Genomic DNA, 15439 nt, shown 5'->3' with positions numbered 1-15439 from the left:
AAGATTTTGTTAAAACTTAATCTGCTGACTCTGCACCCTGGGATGGAATATTACCTTCTATTGCCTCAGTTGTCAGGGCCAGTCCAAATAGGTAAAGGGCTGTCCCACCGTGTCCTTAGTTAGAGCAGTTTAATCTCCAAAGACACCAGCTGAAGTCACATCTTGGTTTAGAGCAGAAATGTAACCTGTAGGGTGGCTTCTTCTCTCATCTGTAGTGGTACAAACAAGCTAGAAATGATTCAGAAATGGTACAAAGTGGTAGCTGGGCTTCTAAATTCGACCCTCCCCAAAAGCCTATAATATTCATAACAGAGCCAGATGGCCCAAAGTTGCTAAATTCAGATGCTAAGAGATTCAGTAGAACACATATCCAGCATTTTGCAATGACAAACATTCACCCCACAGGGTGATATTTGAGAGCAGGGTGAAACAGGTGAGGTTGGCAGCTGAGTGACCCAAGTGAGTGTGGATGAAATGAAACTTCACTCAGTAAACTGACCCCCTCACCCACCCACCCACCCACTCAGCTGCCACGCAGACACAACAGACCCCTCAGCCCACTCAAGCTGGTTACTGAGCAAAGCAGGGTGCAGTCCAAACCCCACTGTAGTCACTGAGAAGGCTCCCATGTATTTGTGTGCCATAGGATGAGGAACACAGAAATGGTTTGCCTTGGGAAACAGCATTATTGCATGAATGTATCCTGGAGTGAAGCAGCTTGGAAAACAGTCTCACAGCAGTGATGTTCGAGCGGGATCTTCCTCTGCACATCCCCACCCTGCCATATATGTACTGTGAAAGACAATTGAACTCAGTGTTGAAAGCTTAGGAATATTGTGAGAAACATTATTCTTGGAACAACATGTGTATGCATTGAGGGATGAGAGTGACTATGTTCCAGTGTAGGGTGCTTAAGGGGGCTCCAATCACATTTAGATTAAGGCCAGATTTAACCTCAGCCCAGGAACTTGGATGAGCATTTGATTCCTGTTTTCCAAAACTAAAAGCTGACATGGAGGACAATTGAGAGAAAAGAGGGAAATCAGCACGTTTACAATGTAAATCTGTGTGGGGTATGAATGAATCAGTCTAAAAATGGAGGGGCTTTATTAGTAAAAAACATAGACTGAATGTTAACCAGTGTTTGCTATAAATGCAGTCACAATTTAACAGCATTTTGAACTGGGGGATCTACAAAGCAAAATCATGTCTGGAGCTCTTATCTGTGTCCAGGTTTCATCCTGTCTTTGATGGGACAAAAAATGTGTATCAAAGTTAAGGCATAAACTCTGCTAATTCTTCAGTATAACCTTTTCACATCACTTGGCAACTAATGAGCCATTAAACTGAAAACTGCTTTAGGAATATGCTAACAAGGAGATTTAAAGGTCTTTTTTAGCAAGATCAACATATCTTTCCTCCATATAAACTCTGGGCAAAAGAGTAACTAGTAAATAGAGCTGTAAATCCTTCTCAGTTTTTGAATTAAAATGTTAACTTTATTAATGTAGAAGCTTTTCCCCTTAAAAATATGACAGAAGTACTACAAAAAGTAAGATAATTTTATTTTGTAAAAAAAAATCTTTTGAGTTCTTTCAGATGTTGTTCTACTTTATCAGCAAGGAAATTGATTATGAGTGGTACTGTCAAAATTTGCTTGTTTTTGATTTTTCAATGTAATTGTAAAATCAAAGATGCTTTTTATGCAAAAAATTTGGCCAACTATAACAACACAGTGTTTAGTGAATAGTACCTTTTTTAAAAAGATCAATGCCACTCATGATGTTCAGTCAGTCACTGATATTCCTTGTTGCCCCTTGTTTTGTAGTGTGTGGCATAGGAAAGAGGACTATTAAAATTCAGCTGATAGTCTAGGATGATTCCTGTGTTTTATCCCCACGGCTGCAGAAAAAGAGAGCTTTGATGCTGCTAAGAAACATTTAGCTTGTGTTGTATCAAGAGAGGGAACTTCAAGAACTAAAAAATAAATCTCCCAGCTCTGCTGAAATGTTTTTTTCCACCAATTTCCTCACAAAAAAAAACCCCAACAAAATGGAGCGGCGAGTTTGAGTCACACACAAGTTCAGTGAAAAGGTACCTTTTAGTTATAGGAACCAGCTTGTTGCCAATTTCCGTCAAAATAATTCCCCAGGTTAAATCCTGGTCCTATTGAAGTCATTGTTCAAATGCTCATTGGCTGTGAGGGAAGATCAGGATTTGTCCTGTTCAATTCATTAGTGATGGTATGAACCCCAAGTAGCATTATGCTTCCTTTAAAGAAAGAGAAGCTCCTACTTACTGTTTATATACAAACGTTGTTTCTCACACGTTTATTGTGTTACTCTCCTTAATTTGGTGTCATGCTGGGTCCCTGTGGGATGCCACTCAAACATTATGTCAATGTTCTCAAAATTGAACTCCAGTGCTTTATTTTACAAATGGCTTCTAGCAGATGTGTGGCACACTTTATTAACTTAAGTACCCATTAGTTGAAAATTTCATTAGTTTGGGGGAAAGGGATCAGTTTCATCAATAGATCTGGTATGGGTGGACCCTTTGTGTCAACCTGACCCATATCAAAACGGATTATTGTTGTAAGTGAGACAAGTGACCTAATGTTCTGCCTATTATGCACACATGATCTATAACCTTTTAAAATACTAGTGTGGGAAAGGAGCACACTTCACTGCGTCCCCAAACCATGGATTCTTAACAGGTGGCAGTCCCTCTCTTAGCAACGTTTGCCATGGGCTGTCTGCGCCAGCGTATGAATTATCAGGGGGTACAGTTTCCAACAAGGTAACCAGGGGAAAACTGGGATGGAGAATGAAACCAGAATAATGAAAGGCCAAGCAGAAGTTTTAATGAGTGCAGCCAGTGGACCTGGGTCTGTAGTGCCATCATCTGACTGACCAGTGCATTTCAGCTGAAGCATTCCATGTGCTGCCTGGATCTGTCAGGCTAATAAAGCCCCAGAGGTAAGGCTGGATGTTGCTACAGCAGGAACATATGGTACATTTTACTCTACAGTTTTAATGTTTTGATGCTGTTTGTTCTTTAAATGATGGCAGTAGTAGTTTCCAATGCATTCCCTTGACCATGTTTTGGAAACCATTTTAGGGCCAACTTGAAAGTCCACACAAAGATATTTGGCAGGACCACACACTGAAAGGTGCACTATATAACCCCTTGGCTGCTTTGTGCAGCAGCTCTCACACCTGCCTTGAACTGATTGACCTTCTGAGGAGGAAAAAGTAAATCTGTCTGGAAGCGATGAATCATAGAATCATTGAGATTGGAAAATACCTTTAAGATCACTGAGTCCAGCCATCAATCTGACACTGCCAAGTCCACCACTAAACATCTCCCTAAGTGCCACATCCAAATGTCTTTTGAATACGTCCAACAATGGTGACACAACCACTCCCCTCAGCAGTATGCCCCAGGGCTTGACAGCCCTTTCCATGAAGAAATTTCTTCCAAATAGCCAAACTAGATGTCCCCTATTGCAACTTGAGGCCATTTCCTCTTATCCATTCCTTGTTATTTGGGAGAACAGACTCACCCCTACCTGGCTACAGCCTCCTTTCAGAGAATTGCAGAGAGCAATAAGGTCTCCCCTGAGCTTCCTTTTCTCCAGGCTAAACACCCCCAGCTTCCTCAGCAGCTCCTTATAAGACCTGTGCTTCAGACCCTTCACCAGCTCCTGCACCTTTAGGATCTCCCTGTTTCCGAATATCCAGTCTTCTTGCACATCCTTGACCTTCAGGACTGCCTGCTGTTGCAGGGAAGGTTGTGAAGCTCACTTCTCCTGAGCTCCTGAGCTCTGCACACTGTGGGGTGGGATGCAAGAGTTAGGCTGGATGAACTGCCCGGTCTGGGACAGCCCACTTCAAGTGTCATCCTCGGGGCAGTCGTTTCTCTCATATACTCCACACCAGAATGCTGATGATGTGACTAGGGCTGTGAGAAAACCAGGAAGATATCAGCTGGGGTAACCTGGAGCAATCCTGTTGGAGTCTTTGACCTGATTTGCAGCCAAGTCCTCCCAGCAATGTCTGGGCAGCCCACAGATGGGATCAGACAGACAGACCTGATGTGGAAAAAAATTCTTGATTTCAATGTTGTGAATTTGGGAGGCAAAAGGAGGGTTCGTTGTGCTCAGTGTTTGTAGAGTGAAAATTTGTCATGGAGCCATCTACTAATCTTCAGTAATAGAGAAGGGTTTTCCTGAAACAAGACACTTCCCTCGGTTCTTAGTTAAAATCAAAGGCAAAACACAGAATCAGTAGACTCCAAAATCAAAGGAAATGAGATGGGGAAACTAGATTTCCTAGTTTAGTGGTGGCTTCCTTTCTCCTTCTGCCCGCTTTGATTGCTTCTTAGAGTTTGGGTTTCTGTCAGTCAGCTGAACAGAGAAAGATTGTCTAGCTAGTTGGACCTGACAGGTATGCACTAATTCCTCAAGGAAACACAGGTTGGGTACAGAAAAAATGGCTGAGAAAATCAGAAGGATGGAATATGTGTTTTGACCAACATACTCTCAGATTCTAAGCAGTTGTGGGACACTTAGTTCACTTTTATCTGCTCATGCTTTTTTCCCACCTCTGAAATTTAGGTCTATTTGCCTCCTACAGAAAGTGTTTTCAGGTAGACTGAAGAAAATTTTATGTGAGAATTAAGTATGTCAATTCTTATGCAGTGTCACATCTACATAAATCATGCTCTGAAATAAAACCATGCTAATGTTATTATGTTTAATTTTCTGTCTAGTGCTGAACAGAGAAAGAATTTACTGAGATTTAATTCCAATCACTGCTTCTGGTGACGAGCTGAGGTGCTCCCTCTCTCAAGTCAGTAGAGGAACAGTCAGATGCTTCTTCAGCTCAGGTTCATTGCAGTAATTTCAGTATATTTTGCTGGAAAGTGCTTTCTCACAGCCAGGTCTCCCGTGATACCAATATGGAGTGTACACTATATTCTTTCCCTGTTTCCTCTAGAGCCTAATATATCCTTTGCAGCACTTTCAGCTTGAAATGAAGTGTATGACCTAAAGTCTATAGAATAACATGAATCACTGTACAATAATTTATAGGGTCACCTCATAATTACTATTGAGTATAAGATGACTCCATTTATTGGAACATATACAGGAGAAAGGTAATTTTTGAAATTTTTCTTGTTTATTCAAACCAACATTGCTCCAGATTTGAATGGATTTATTGACACCATATTAAAAGTAATCAGTGTTAAAGTAACTGGGAGAAAAAAAATTTTAAAAGGTAGACACTTCCTGCTCCCGAATCTTTCTTGCAGAGAGGTGGGGAGCAATCTATGGCGTTTCTGCAAAAGGTGATTTTTTTCATATCTAAAGAATTGAGATCTCCTAATGGACTAACTGAATGATAACAAAGCATGTTGCATGGTAATGTTCCAAAAACTCATGTTTTATCTGGAAGGAAAGCAGATTAAAACAAAGAAGAAGCCAACAATTTAAAGGAGGACGGTTATGTTTTGGGCTTGTTCTGCAGATTTTGAGGTTTCTGCATTTACTGTCCCTAAGTTAAAATTCCCCATGCCTTTGTCCATGGGAAAGGACAGGGAGGGGTAGAGAAGGAAGTGTGCCCAAACCAGTGGTGCCCTTGGTAGTAAATGGAAAAATCATCTGGCAATTCCAGAAGTAGTGTTATAAAAAAAGTCTATCTGGCACATATTTGTGGGACCAGAACCAAAGACTTTGCTGAATTTTACCAAAGTTTGATGGGTTAAAAAGCACCAAGACTCTTTGCCTCACAGTGGTGTCTAAAGAGGCTTGACAACCAGAGAATATCAAAGTCTGTGCAATAAATATAAGTGCTGTGTTCAGAAGCCCAACTTGTTGCTCTTCTGATATTTAGGATCTCTTAACGCCATCACACATTCCAGATGTGCATTCCAGACTGCGCCAGTTCTGAATGTATGCTTGGCTTGACTGAACATGGAGGGGTTTTATTCCAAGTAGAGATGTATTCATTTGCAGTCATCAAAAAATGTATATTTATGGAGGAAATTTTGGGTGCTGTATGCCAACACACCAATTAAGAGTGTGTAGAGTAAAGAGGTACTGTCAGGCTGCATATGTTTCAAATATATAAATTCAAAGACCAAAATACTTAGAGACAGCAGATGGATTAGTGACACATTCGGAAAACTATGGGTACATGTATTCTGGTAAATTAAACAGTGTCAAGGCATGGGCACAGGCACTGAGATTTACCCATCCACATATTCAATTGTTAGAACAGTCCTTGGTGTGGTTTTGGCCTAGATCAACAAACAACCTCCCAAACAATTCTTAGGTATGGCTTGCGAGTTAATTCAGGCCAGGAGCCATTGCCAGCAGGCAACATTCAGGCAGCTGTCCTGTGCTAGAGGTTAAGAGAGTTTAATATTATGGATGTGTCAGATTGTTCCAGATGGCTTGATGGACCTGACACTATTTAGTTTACTAATATAGATTTAACCTTTAGGTTTTTATACTCATCCACTTGGACCTGTGACTCACACACACCAAACAAGCAGCTGTGGTGATTTAAGATGTTATTGCACCTGAGCTCTTTGTTACTGGCTCTTGCTGGAGGTTGCTGACCCCACTGTAGAGCTGCCAAAAGTAATGTACTTCAAGTGTTTCAGGACCAGTGAAGGTCAAGCCACAATGTGAGGTCTGTACATGCACTGAATATGGGGAAAAGACTGGTTTAAGATTCTTCCCCCACATCTTGAATCCATGTATTTATAGAGCCCAACATAAGGCCAGAGCTCTCACTGCTGCTGTTGCTGTCTCACTCTTCAGCTCAGGATGCCCTTAATCATGAGTGACTCTTTGGATAATGACCCTGTCCTGGAGCCACTATTGGCTTCCATGGGCTGCACTGCTTTTTGTAAATCTGTGTTTTTCTCTGTTTTTCCTGAATCTGTCCTTCCCTGACTGCTGTTGTGCAAGAGCTTTGCACCCTAAAATCTATATACCAATGATATTTTCCCCATTTTCAATCACTCTTACCTTTAGAGACAAATTATCTTTATAGGTAATTAGTTTAAAGACATTAGATTGATGTCTGTACAGTTATTCCTGTTAAACCTAGGCAGGTTTATTGTAAATAGAAATTCCAGGTGCCAGGACTGTGGTGGGATTTGGAGATAAAAGGTGGTGTGTGGCTATGAGGAACAGTCAGCTGCTGGTAACACTAAAATGTGGTACCAGCTTGGACTGTGCCTCTGCCTGAAGGACAAAGAAGTGCAAGAAGACTGGATATTCAGAAACAGGGAGATCCTAAAGGTGCAGGAGCTGGTGAAGGGTCTGAAGCACAGGTCTTATAAGGAGCTGCTGAGGAAGCTGGGGGTGTTTAGCCTGGAGAAAAGGAAGCTCAGGGGAGACCTTATTGCTCTCTGCAATTCTCTGAAAGGAGGCTGTAGCCAGGTAGGGGTGAGTCTGTTCTCCCAAATAACAAGGAATGGATAAGAGGAAATGGCCTCAAGTTGCAATAGGGGACATCTAGTTTGGCTATTTGGAAGAAATTTCTTCATGGAAAGGGCTGTCAAGCCCTGGGGCATACTGCTGAGGGGAGTGGTTGTGTCACTATTGCTGGAGGTATTCAAAAGACATTTGGATGTGGCACTTAGGGAGATGTTTAGTGGTGGACTTGGCAGTGTCAGATTGATGGCTGGACTCAGTGATCTTAAAGGTCAAGCCCACTTGCCAATGAAGGGTAAAATATAGAGAAATTCACCATAGCTTCCTACCAAACACTTCTGAGGCAGTATGTGAACAGACATAAAAAGGGCATGAAAAACTCTAAACAGAAGCGATTGGAGAAATTACAGCCTTCTGGTAAAGGTTCACAACCTCTGGTGTAAAAATAGCAGTGCTACAGACACTTAGGAAAATGGGCATGTCTGCATAAATGGTCTTTTTTGTGTATTTTTTCTCTGAGTGGACACCACCTCGAGAAAATTATACTTGACCAACTGATATCAAAAGGCAAACTCAGAGGTAAAAATAATTGGGCATAGGCTTTTTGTCTTGATCAGGGTCTCCTTGTTTTCCTACAGTGCTTCTTTGGCAGTAGAAACACAGAGTAGTAAATGTAATTTAAAAGGCATCCTTGACATTTGTGAGATCCTTAGAATCATAGCACATGCCATTCTTGCCCTTCAAAATATGTAGGGAAAGTGTGGTCATCTCACACAGTGCATAAGAACAGCTGCTGGTTAATGGTTCTTCTAATCACAAGTGCATCCTAATAACAAACAAACTCTACTACTTCTTACTTTAAGCCAAGTTTATGTGTTTATTTTAAGAACAAAGGCTCAAATGCATAAAGTATCAGAGTTGCTGTAGCCAAAAAAATTGCAGCCATCCCATCCCTCCCTCCCCCAAAAGAAAAAGGAAGCGTTATCTGGTTGACTGCAAGAGCAACATTCTTAGATTAATCTCAAAAAGGCATCTGATGAGTAAGAGGAATGCATTACGTCAAAACAAAAGATCACATTTACTAGCCCATCTTTCCACCAAAACAATTTCTACATGTGTTGAAGACAAACAACAGCAGCAAAGCAGACTCTATGACTACTAAATGTTGCGTAGGGCAATTTTCTGTGACTTGAAATATTAGTGGGAAACAGTTCACCTACATACACTGAATACACTACTTTGAGAGCACAAGAGTTGTTGAATCCATGTTTAATACACATTTTTGTTGCATGGTCGAATGTGAGTTCCACTGGAAGATTTTCCTCTGCAGGACATTCACAACTAAGCTTTTCTTTGAGAAATCTCTGTCATTAAATAGGTATGAATTTGCAGCCTTTCAGTGGTTTTGAGGTGCAAAACCCAAAAAGAGTTTAGGTCTTATAATGAAATAGAATAATTCAGAGTGCAAAGTACTTCTTGTGGTCATCTCATTCAATACCCTACACGATGTAAGACCAGCTTAGAAGTTATGTTGAGTTTTGAAGTCAGATGAAGTTGTTTGTGAATGTTCCCGTCTAAGTTCTGAACATGTGCAAAAAAGAACATTCCACAACCTCTCCTGGATTTGTGCTGGTGTTTAATTATTCACAGGGTAATTTTTTTTTATCCTTCATGTGTTTTTTATTTATTGCTTTTTGTCTTTCTGCTCTGAGAAAAGCTTGACTCTGCCTCTCTATAACCATGCGACAGGTCATGGAAAACAGAAATAATGTCTCTCCTCAGCCTTTTCCTCCTAAGACTCGGCAAACCCATCCATCCACCTCTTGTTTGCATGCTGTGTGCTCCAGCCCCTTGAGTAGGTTGCTGGCCACTGCTGAACTCACTCTGGTATGTCCATGGTTCTCTTTCATTTGGGATCCCAAACCAGACACAGTAATCCAGATGTGGTCTCACAAATGCCAAATAGAGGAGAAGGATCTCTTCACAGACCTGCTAGCTACAACTTCCCAGTATGTGGTTGGCGTTCCTGGGCAAAAGACCATACTGCTGACTCCTGTTCAACTTCTTGTCACAAGGAGAGTACAGTCAGGTAGATATACATGTATATATTAGACATTGCACATTACATATTATATCTATATATATCCTAAATTTTATCCTCCCCAAAGGAACAAAGTGTGCTTAAAATGTTCTCTTGCAACCCTATCCAGAGCGGAACAAATGGGCTATCTGCTAACTACATTATGGTGGATATCAGTAATCACTGTGGGAATACTCAGCTTCAGAAACAGAGACTGGCTGCACACCAGAACCAGAACAGAAGTGGAGATGGGGTGAAGAAGCAGCTGAACTTAGCATCAGACTCTGTAATATGTGCTGACTTTTCAGTATCAATCTTTGCAGGCTATGCTTTTCTACTTTAAACACTTTTTTTTTTTGTTACAATTATTTGTTTTTTTAACGGAAAAAAAAAAGGAATGTAATTTTATTAAATAAATCATCTTCTCCCTGTAATATTGACTAGTTTTCATGCCTTGCTAAACATTAAACCAGATGAAATGGGACTTGGTTACATACAGCTAAGTAGCACGCTCTTTGTGCACGGTAAATGAGATTACTATTTGTTATTTTTAAACAAATGTTCACCCATAAAAAGAAATATCTCTATTAGACAGAAAAGTGACTTCACAAAGGTGCATTATGTGGCAGCCAAAAACTGAAACGGGCGGCAGATTATTTCCAAAGTTAAAAGTTTATGGTGAAACCACGATATAAATTAACTGCTAGCAGCCGTTGAGTCCATTCCTCGGATCATTTATCTGTATGAGAGTGTTATATGTTTGATGCCTGGTATGTATGATGGTTTTGGGGTGGACTAGAGTGTTTCTGAGTGATTTAGCACATGAAATCAACTCCAAGTTTCTAAAACAATAAACATGATGATGGGAGAGAGAAGTCAATACATGTATCTTGATTTCTTGTTGCCACTACAGTGTGTCTATCTACTTCATGGTCTTCAGCACTATGAGACTTACCAGATTATCTCCAGGTCATGAGTTAGTTTCATTCTGACAATTACATTGAAAAGCAGAGAAGTATAATTCCCATTTTACTCATGGGAAAATAATATATGAGAAAATGAGGTGGATGAATGAAGCAGTGGATAAAAAACTGGCCCAGGAACTGAACCCCAATCCAGAATGTGAGCTTCTAAAACCTGATCTTGCCTCTTCAATGGGTAACACATTTAAGGGAAGTCAGTCATAGGGGATACATCAAGAAGATTTGTAAAAAGCAAAAAAATAGTGATCGGTGGAAACCTGAAGAGGGATGACACAGAGTGCAGATGACACACATACACATGGCCACAAGAAAGTCACCAGCTGGTTACTGGGCTAGCAAAATATTAACAAATTTTTTCTTTAAAAAGTGTGTTTCTAAAAGGATTGAAAAATCTAAGCTCAAATCTTTTGGATGAGGAGCTGGACATTGTTGAATAAGATCAACTGTATCACTTTACAAAATTTTGCAACTAATTCATCAGCACATTTCAGCTGAAATGGAGTGCAGAAAAAAAAGAAAAGTGCCTCCCTGCAGGATCCCAAAACTATAACTTTCTGATTCTCCATTTAAACAAAAATTAAAATTTTGGAAGATGAACCTGGTGGAACACCACTGGTGAAACTACTGAATTAATGGGTCCTGAGTGGGAAGAGTTACATCATCTTACTGCTGACAGGCATGTTGGGAAGACTTGGCTGGCTCCATGTGCTGAAATGAAGGGGATGACCTAAGGATTAAGGATTAACTTTAGGCTTTTAACTTGACAGTAATGTACATAATACTTGTGCGTGTGTTTGCATGGACGTTTGCACATATAGACAGATGTGTCTGAGAGAGAGATGTTGTGGAGTTTGTACTGCTGGAATATGGGCTATGTGTGAGAGATGTGTGTTCCTTCAGATTTGGCTGGTTTTCTGTTCTTCAGCTTCAAAATGAAATGTTTTTGCATAACTGTCCATATTGTTTGTAAGTAGTTATAAGCCAGTCATCTCCATAGAGAAAAACAAAGGTTTATTAAATAAGCAAATATAGTAACAACAGAGAAAGAGCATTATGGAGAGAAAATCAGCTTGCTGACAGTGGGAAATGTCTGTGCAAAGTGTAATGCAACACAGGGGTAGTGGGTTTTGATGAGAGCCCTTTCTTTATCCAGCTTCTCTTTGAGAAGAACACAGGTAGTAACCTTGAAATGAATTACATTAATGCCTATGCTGAACTTTGGAGACGATGATATCACCTTTCCATTTTTTTTCCTTTTTGGCAGCATATGTGTTTGTAAATGGGATTGTGAAGTGTAAGGAGTGAGCAAATACCTGGAAGTGGGAAGTTTCTGGCTAAATGCAGAAGTTTGATCTGGTGGCTTTAGCGTAGGGGCCTAATAGCATCTTATAACTGGCTTTGGATCTTTGCTTCCAGCCAGGAGAGCCACTGATTTAAAAATTAAGAATATCACAGGTATTAGAAGGAAAGAAACAAATTATTTTTCAGAGTGACTGGTTGGAACTATGTGGGGTTGTTTATGAGACTGGTAACAAAACAACATGTTAACAGATGAAGAGATTTCTGAGGGTTCCAGTGCAAAAACCTTCCACAGATGAAACCTACCAAGGGAACTACAATTACCACTGCTTTCAGAGCAGTGGTAGAGCTGAATACAAAGACATCCATAAAACACTTTCTACATAAAAGAGTTCTGAATAAAAGCACTATCAAGTTTTTAGAAATAAAGTCCTTAAGTCATTGCAAATACCAGAAAATAATCTACACCAAAATAACAAGTTAACAAGAATGTTAACTTTTTTCCTCCACTTGGCAACAGCATTGGAATACCTCTTGACTGTGGCAGAGGTGGTGGTAGCAGGGAAAATGTGGGGAAAGAAAATTATGGAGGCTAGGTGTTTCCTTTCCATCCTTAGTCAAAGCTGCACAGAAAGCAGAGCAGATTATTATCCCTGTAAGAATAACCAGGTTGTCCAGAAACCCAGGAGTCACCAGCCTCTTTCAGTAGCGTAGTAGAAGTGGCAGGCACCACTTAAAAAGTTGTAGGTCTGATACTTTTCCCCATGCATGCTGTTAATTAAGACCATCTTTAGTCACCCCAGTGGCCTCCTCTAAGTATCTAACCATGCCATTTGTCTGGTAGATGCAGTGAGTATTTTCATTCTTTATGCTCTTTATGCTGCACATTTGATTCATTCCTTACTTCAGACAAAGTCTCAGGTCCCCCAGGCACCTATGCTGCATATGGCTTTTGGCTCATTCTTAGAGGAAACTTGGACACTTGAACAGAGAGTTGTTCCAAGTCCTATTTCCTATATGCTATATAATGTTTGAGCTAGTTTGTATCACTTGTTCAGAGACCAGAACTTGCTCCTTGAGTCCCAAAGGCAGTGTAGATTAATAGATTTATCCATAAATTCAAGATTGTTTATAACATGTCTTCTTGAATTCATTTGCTGGGAAATCAATATGAGGTGGGTCTTGTGGTGGGTCTCTGCTTACAGCAAATACCTGGCAAATTCTTCACAACAGATGCATTGTGTGGGCATTTGACCTTTGTTACTTCCCCAAGCTTGCAGTGGATCTGCTGCTCATGTTCTTGATCCTCTCACTCTGACAATGTCCAGCCTTGCAAAGGACCCTTCTCCAGCCACTCTGAGAAGATGTGCATTTTGTTCTCCTAACAGCTACCACAATCATGCTGTCAGATATGAATGGTAATAATCACAACATCAGCTCCTGCACTTTGGGAAAGCGCCTATGGTTTGGTATGGCAGAGGTATTCACATGAAAAGCATGGAAGAGGAAAGATGCAGAACCAACTGAGAAGGCTTCAATTGCTGGAATGCTTCAGGGAATTTTGGGATGCTTCATGGCTGCAATCACAATGAGGATATGTTTACACCATGAAAATTTTCTGTCTATACTTTTCTTTTTTCTGTGTATATATTACAATAATGATGCAGCCAATTACTCATAAACCTTTCACCAAAGGGTAGGTACAGTGTTAGAGATGGCAACCTAAAGCCATATCAATTTAGCCACAAGAGAATCACAAACTCAAGTTGCAGGGGACCTTTGGAGGTCTCTACTTCTCTAAACAGAGGCAAGCTTTAACTCAGATTGTGTTGCTCGAGAATTTGCCCAGCTGGGTCTTGCAAACATCAAATACAGGTTTTTATTCTGTAAAGTCCAGTTTCCCTTAATGCCTTGAATGGATAATGAAACAAGGGAAAGGGTGATGAGTTGTATGCGTGTATTTCCATGTCTAAGGCCTGGGACCAGAACCTAGAATTCTTGGCCCTGGCAGAATTTCTCTGTGATACAAGTAGTACTGGGTAAAAAATGATGAAGAAGCTCTGGTTAATGTTGTACAGACAAGCTTCATTCTGATCTGTCTCAAATTTGTTAATGATTAATTTTCTTGTCTGCATTTTTTTTCAATGATATTTTTTTGTAGAATTTTTATAGATAATAATATAGCTTTGTCCTACAGGATCCCAGAGTGCTTCTCAAGTTATACACCTAACTGGCCAAAGCCTACTCCTGCTGAGGCCAATAGACATTTTGCTATCGATTTCATTTGGGCCAGGATCTGGCTGTGTAGAAATGGAATACAAGCAATTCTGTATGTCCGTACGGCCTTTAATAAATTCTGGTTTCCCACCTGGGCAATAAATCTGCCAGCAGAAGAGTAGTACAAATTTTGGTGTCACTTACTGAACAACTAAATATTTTAATATAAATTTTGAAAGGTATCAGTAGGCCATAATGGCAGTTGCTCTAAAAGTATCAATAGCACAATTTAGAGCCAGAGGTGGATGATAGTGTGTGTGGATGTGGATAAGTGTGCAGAATCTCTGGATATACAGCAAACTATGTATGTACTTTTAAATCACTTAATAAAAGATCTGCTCTAGCTGGTTGCATAATCTAAAATTCTGGAACATTTTTGCTATCCTACGTCTGCAAAAGCTTTTCATTTAGGAACACACACGTTTCTTGTCAATGTTATTTCTACAATCATTTAGTTAGAGCATATTGTTCTCTCAATTTCTTGTTAAAATGTTTCATGTAATTAAACTTTTACAACCAGTTCTGTTCTACGTCTGATACCTGCTATAAATTATAAAGAAAAACCCCTCTGGCATTTATGAGAATTCAGATGATGAAGACTATAGAGAAAAAGAAAAGAAAAGAAGCTGTGTCACTGAGCCCCAGATAGTTGCTGATTTCCTGTTATCTCCCACATAATTTGATTCAACAAAATAGAATATCTCCTATTATATAAACTAAACTGAAAAAGACTGAAAAGAATCCAAAATAGAACTACTAATATTACAAATTATTATATTGCAAACATTTCATAAGTTGCACACAATTTGAATAACTGTGGTTTTGTCTATATTTCTGAAATTTACTACATGGGAAACAAGGCTAAAATTTGCTAGACCCTGAAAGAAAACAGCAACAACAACCAAACAACAGGGGAAAGGTATGGAAATTAAAGTGACACCTGGTTGTATGTGCTTGTGGGATGTACAAACACAGATAAAAACATCCCCTTCCTGTGTCAAGATATTGCCCGAGTTTCAAAGGGGTTCTTGTGAATACCTCTCTGGTGTGGGGATTTAAAAAACAGATAAGTTCCAGTAAGATCAGCTTTGAAAGCAATGTTGTGCTTCCAGGCCCTCCCCAGACCAACTGTGGGATGACTGCAAGATGGCACATCCATTACAGGACTGAGAGCTTTAATCCAATTGGCAGCAATGCTGCAATGAGACTTGGAAATCTCCTCTAACCTCTAACCACAGTTTAGTGTGCAAACTATTGTGTTTGCTCTTGGGAAGTTTCAATCTTGCTAATAAGAGACAGTATTTATACCATTTGGCATATTTATTTTTCAGTTAACCCATTCCTTTT

This window comes from Cyanistes caeruleus, chromosome 2, assembly GCF_971803275.1.
Source record: "Cyanistes caeruleus chromosome 2, bCyaCae1.hap1.1, whole genome shotgun sequence".
NCBI classification, from domain to species: Eukaryota; Metazoa; Chordata; class Aves; order Passeriformes; family Paridae; genus Cyanistes; species Cyanistes caeruleus.
The sequence above is the reverse complement of the archived record's forward strand: the minus strand, read 5'-3'. Positions refer to the sequence as shown.